General features: G+C 47.0%; 1 pseudogene; it reads right to left on the reverse strand.

Moving 5' to 3' along the window:
* Nucleotides 1-204: 204 nt before the first annotated feature.
* LOC149459514 (U2 spliceosomal RNA) lies at nt 205-297 on the reverse strand (annotated as a pseudogene).
* Nucleotides 298-6,258: the final 5,961 nt, after the last annotated feature.

Genomic DNA, 6,258 nt, shown 5'->3' on the forward strand with positions numbered 1-6,258 from the left:
TAGCCTTTGAAAAGGCTATTGAGCGTCTACTGCCCGGAGGTAGTAACGCAGAGTGAACAAGGGGGGGAAGATCACAAACTCGTTCTGTGTGGGGGCTAAGCCTCAAACCCAATAGCAGCAAGCAGGTGAAGCCGAATTTAATCGACGATCCTACAAGGCCGAGAAGAGGGTACCCCACACAGACCAAATGGCTGGGATAGATTCAAGTGGTTCTCAACGTCCTAGCTGGAAGCAGGGACACCCCTAAAGGCAAGGTCGATACTACACTTGATCTTAGCCAAAAGGCCGAGAAGCGATCCGCCTACTCTGCACTAGGAGGGTACTACATCAGGTAACATGCTTCAGAGTCCATAGCACTTTCTCACACTTGGTTAGGGACCAATACGAACGGGTCATTGAGAGCAGTGCTGTGTCCATGCAGCCACTGCACCCCAATAAACAGAAACGGAACTCCCTCCATTGGGGATGAACGCAACACCTATGCATCCTCGTGCTGATAAAACACTGCCCAGCAATGGGCATGAATTAAAATGCCCTGTGCGAACAAGGCCTTACAGTATAGTCATGTAAATGCATATGTTATTGGTGTCAGAATAGTAATTTCTCTCTCCAGCCCTATACAACAGCCGAAATAAAGATGGCACCAGTATCTGGCAGGTAAAACTGTTTCTATATATGTATTTCTACTTTGTATTAAGTGGTTTGGCTGAAATTGCTCTTAAAGCTTCCCTCCCACCACCACAAATCATTTCTATCAGCAAATGATATAGGAAATATAAAGTTCCAAGAAAAGGTATAATATCAATAGTATATGTAGCTATTATATTGCAGGCAAATATTTTATGAAAATAAAAATATAGAGAATTGAGAACATGCTAAATATTCCAGCTGTGAATGTTAGAAGCCATATTATCAGATACATGCTGTGCCGTTCCATTGTTGGGCATTTCTGACAGTTCCAAGTTGTGACTATGCTGTATTCCTTTTCATTTCAGAGTTCTTTAGCGTTATGTAACTAATACAGCCCACGTGGCGTTTCATAACATTCTGTGGCATGTGTCATCCCTGCTGGATGTTTTTATATGCTATTCTTTAGCACAATTACAATAGTTCTATAGCTTCATGCATGGATTTCTGTCTGGATTTTTTTAAACTGAAAGTTTTATTGTCTTTGGGGAACATTATTTAAATTAGTTTTTTTGCACATTTAGAAGTTTATCGATTGATGTTCAATATCATGTTTAATTATTGTATCAAAACATTAAAATATTTATATTACAAATAGATATTGAAGACACTGGGCTCCATTCACTAAAGAAGATCGCAGTATTTAGGTGTCCGGACCAGGGGCGGACTGACCATTCGAGCACTCGGGCACTGCTCGAGGGCCCGAGGTCAGTAGGGGGCCCCATTAAATGCACCTAGTACTTTTTAATAGGCTTTTTTGGGTGTGCTTTGATTTGAGCAAGGACACAGGGGCCCCATGATCCCCTATTGCCCGGGAGCCCCATGAATTGTCAGTCCACCCCTGGCCTGGACACATGTTCCATAAATATTGCATGCGATCCTTTAATTGTCAACTCACTATGCTATTTTGCGGTATTTTAATTTCAGTTAAACTGAATTCACAAAAGGAAAGAAATAAATGCGGTAATTAAGTAGTTGTCCAGAAAAGCGATAGTTAGGGAATGTGTATGATTTTAAAGGGTTGTTAAGAAGCCAGCTGGCTCCCGCTGTCTGACAGCCTCCTGCCGCCAAGAGTTGGACCATGTATTAATTGCTGCTTATTTGCTAAAAATGTCTTTGTTCCTTTTCCCTGCTTTGCAGGGTGACGACACAAAGAGATCACTCCCTCTGTACAGAGCCCTGTGTTGATTGTCAACACAGGGCTCTGGGCTGTGATTAGACCATGAATCACTGGCTGGGACCTGCTAATAAAATCTCATTGCGTCTAGTCGCAATGGGATCACAGATGCGCACCCTGTACCCAGGAGAGGTCAGCGACGTACAGGTACATTTCTGTGCCTGTAATGGCTACCTGTCCGCAGTGCATTGTGGGTGGGCGGTCCTTAAATGGTTAAAGTTTAAGAAGGCTCACAGTATAACTGTGACTGGCACTGGTTAAGTGTTCTTTTGTTGAAATTTTTAAATATAGCTGTGGCCTTGCCCTTTCCAGCCTGGCTACATGTCCTCTTTGGGCAAGGTTAGTGGTTAATGTAGTTGTGGCTTTAAGTCTATGCTCCTCATACAGTCACTGGGGTCTATTAGACCCCTAATGTCTCCATAAAGAGTACCTGTCGCCTGTCCACAGCTATCACATAACTGTTTGTTAACCCCTTTTGATAGCCATCAAGTAAAAATAAATAAAAAAAAAAAATCAAAGTTTTATAAAAATAAAATTATAATAAAATATATTAAAATTTAAAAAGAAATTGCCATAACCCTCATTGCACCACACACCTGCGCAAACACAAGCCTAGGGTGTGCACACGTATGTAAACCGTGGTTGCACCACGCACATAACATATCGCCACGAACGGCAGCAAAAGAACAATAATTCTAGCACAAAAGTTCCTAGTTGACTCTAAACTGATGAGCTGTAAAGGCTTTTAAAGCGCCACCTATGGGGATTTTTGGGCACCGTAGTTTTTGTCGATATTGCTGGAGCAGGCAGTTTTCGGCGATGCAACCTCATCTTTTATATTTTAACCAACAATGGGTATTATATTGTGTGTTTTTGCACTAAAATTCATTTTATTATATTTTGTCTTGAAAATCTGCGTGTAATAAACAGTTGCATGCAAATATCATGTGACATTAAAATTTGCAACTATCACCTTTTTCTTCTACTGGGCCTCTTCTCTCAAAAAATATATAAGGTTATGGGGGAGGGGTTAAGTAATTGTATTGCCAAAAATGTACATTTATGCGAAAAAAAAAATTGCTCTGGAGACGAACTGGTTAATATGCAACCCGGGGTTATATACTGAAACTGCATGATGCAAAATCAAGCACTGGTTAATATTGTAGGAGGAGTTTTCATTCTGCTCTGACTGTCCTAGGTATGGACTTTATTGTAGACCTCCCGGTGTCTCGGGGTCATACGGTCATCCTCATGATCGTCGATCGGTTTTCCAAGATGTGCCATAGCATTCCACTCAGGAAATTACCAACAGCGCAAGAACTGGCCACAGTCTTTTCCAGGGAGATTTTTCGCCTGCATGGGTTGCCTAAGGTGATTGTCTCGGACCGCGGGAGTCAGTTCGTGTCCAGATTCCGGCGCGCCTTCTGCTCCCAGTTGGGTATTAGTCTCTCCTTTTCTTCAGCCTACCACCATTAGAGCGTTCTAATCAGGCCTTAGAACAATTCCTTCGGTGTTATATTTCAGACCATCGGGACAATTGGGCCGATCTCCTGCCTTGGGCAGAGTTTGCCAGGAACTCGGCGGTCAACTCCTCCTCCGGGATGTCTCCCTTCATGGCCAACTATGGGTTCCAACCCGCGGTATTACCTGAGAGGTTCTCACCACAGGACAGGCTGTGGAGAACCATCTTGCTGCCCTTCGTTCTTCCTGGGGGCAGATCCAGAGGGCCTTGAGGGACTCAGCTCAGCGCCAGAAGTTCCAGGCTGATCGCAGACGGTTGCCCGCTCCTTCATACCAGGTCTGCGATCGGGTGTGGTTGTCTACTCGCAACCTCAATCTTCGGGTGCCCACGCCCAAACTAGCTCCCCGTTTTGTCGGTCCTTTCCGCATTCTCCGCAAAGTGAATCCGGTGGCCTATGCCCTTGCCCTTCTGCCTGGGATGCGGATCTCCAATATCTTTCATGTTTCCCTGTTGAAACCTCTGATCTGCAATCGCTTCACTACCTCTCTGCCTCGGCCCCGTCCTGTCCGGGTTGAAGGTCATGAGGAGTATGAGGTGAGCCGGATCCTGGACTCTCGATTGGTGCGCGGTCGATTACAGTTCCTGGTTCATTTGCGCGGTTATGGTCCCGAGGAGCGTTCCTGGATTCCTTCCGCGGATGTCCATGCTCCTGCCCTCCTCCGCGCTTTTCATACCCGCTTTCCTCAGAAACCTTTTGTTGAGCCGCGGAGGGGGAGGGGCCCTTGAGGAGGAGGTACTGTCAAGGTCCTACCTTTTCCCTGAGGTTATGTTACTCCATGTGCTGGCGTCCATCTTGGATTTCTGCTGTGCATGGTGGGAATCCTTTTATGCCTTCAGGTCTCTGAGGTCCATCCCCCAGAGGGTTGTGGCTGATGACATATAAGCCTGTGGTCCGCACATGCTCTTTGCACTTGTGTCTTGTGTCTTTGTGTTGCTATTACTCTGTTCTGACTCTCGTGACTCTCCTGGTATCTGATTCGGCTTGTGACTCGACTATTCTTTGTATTCTCCTTTGATCTGACCCTCTGTTGCTGAACCCGGCTCGTGACCTGTGATTCTCGTCTGCTGTCCTGTACTGTTTTGTCCTGTTGTTGTTGACCCGGCCTGTCTGACTACTCTTTTGTCTCTTCCACCAGCTACACGCCATTGGCGGCGGCCATTACCGCAGCTGAGGTGTCTCGGGGGCCGCGACCTGGTTCCTGGCTGCGTCAAGTCCATCCCCACCATCAGGGGCCCTGGTGAAGGGCAGCCTGGGACTTAGACTCCGTGCCCTGAGGGACTTCGGTCTGTGGGTGGTGGTTGTCGTCAGCCAGTGCGTTACATTGTTAGGCCTGCCTGTCCGTTCCTAGGCCCCTGCCCTGACAGTTTCAGTTTTATCTTTTTATTTTGTAGTTTTTTTATTATTCGCAATTGTTATAAAAGACCGGTACAGAACATTGTCACCTTATATCAGGAAGTACCTATACAATTACCTTCTTGGCAGGATCACCAGGTATTTATTTTATTGAAATCTGCAGATCTGAAGATATTGAAATTATTTCTGAAATGACCGCTTATATAGATAGTATATCTCTAATCTCTAGTGTAGGATAGTTTTGTGTGCATAATTAGAGGCTTGCTAGAAGCCTGGGAGTGAGTCAGCGAGGTTACTTCAGGTTAGGGCTGAAGGGCTCTGCAGGTCAGTTCTCTGATACCCCCCCTGCTCTAGAAACTTGGAGAAGTTTCTAGAAGCCAGTAGGCAGGGGTGAGGAGGGGCTGATCTGATACTTAGGGGAATCTAGCAAATCTCAAGGCAGGAGGCCTGGCATGGTGGCTAGGTCAGCCATTAAATATGAGAGAACCTGGTCAGCAGTGGAGTCATGTGGAAAATGGAGCGAGGAAGTGCTACTGGTGTGGAGCCTGGGAGGGGGGCCCCAGAGGAGGGGGGTCTGCCTACAGGCTGAAGCTGACCTCCACTGTCCCACAGTCTACCTGGGAAAGACAGCTTGTCAGCAGGGAAGGAACCAGCCCAGCGTAAGGCCTGAATGCATCATCAACCTTTAAAGCTACCAGAACAGGACAGTGTGTGTACTCCTACATCCTCTGGGCCAGTTCTTCCTGAGGACTACATTATTTGTGTGTCTTGGAATCCCTTGCTCTGGGATACTCTCAAGACAGCCAGGATGATGAGGTGATTTTCATCTGAGGTCTGAGGTGGTTCACCTAACCCCTTGGCACCAGCGCCTCCCGGCCCTTTAAGGGTTTCAGAAGCCGGGGGGTTTAGGGTCATGTGACCGTTGTGACACGCCATCACAGCAGTCATGTGATCGGGAAAGGTCCCGATCGAAAGAGGAGATCGGGACTTTTCCATGAGTACTGGACATGTGTGCTGGGAGCGCGTAGGGCGCACGTTCTCAGCACATATTTTTTTTTAATAGAATGCAAATGTGCGGCCGCTCGGAGTCTAGGCCCAGACGCTGGGAGGCCGCACATTTGCGTTCGGCCTGCGTGAAGAGGTTAAGGGGAACACGTGCTGCTTGCAAAGACTGTCTGCTAATCTGTCAGATGGAAGTGCCACTCCTGAAGGAGTAGAGAGCTAGGATCCATTTGTTCTTTGGGATTTCTGCTGGATCCTTGTCATTTTCATTGAAGAGGTTGTCCTCAAAGTTGTTCAGTTCCATTGGGCATCCCATATACCCAGTGGTGTATTTAGGTTTTGTGCTGCCCTTGGCAGGGGCGGACTGACCATTTGGAAACTCGGACACTGCCCGAGGGCCAGGGGTCAGTAGGGGGCCCCATGAGATGCCCCTGGTACCTTTTTCATAGGCTTTTTCGAGTTTGGGCAAGGACACAGGGGCCCCATGATCCCCTATTGCCCGGGGGCCACATGAGT

The sequence above is a fragment of the Staurois parvus genome, unplaced genomic scaffold, assembly GCF_062004578.1.
Source record: "Staurois parvus isolate SC_StPar_1 unplaced genomic scaffold, SC_StPar_1.0 ptg000255l, whole genome shotgun sequence".
Lineage (NCBI taxonomy): Eukaryota > Metazoa > Chordata > Amphibia > Anura > Ranidae > Staurois > Staurois parvus.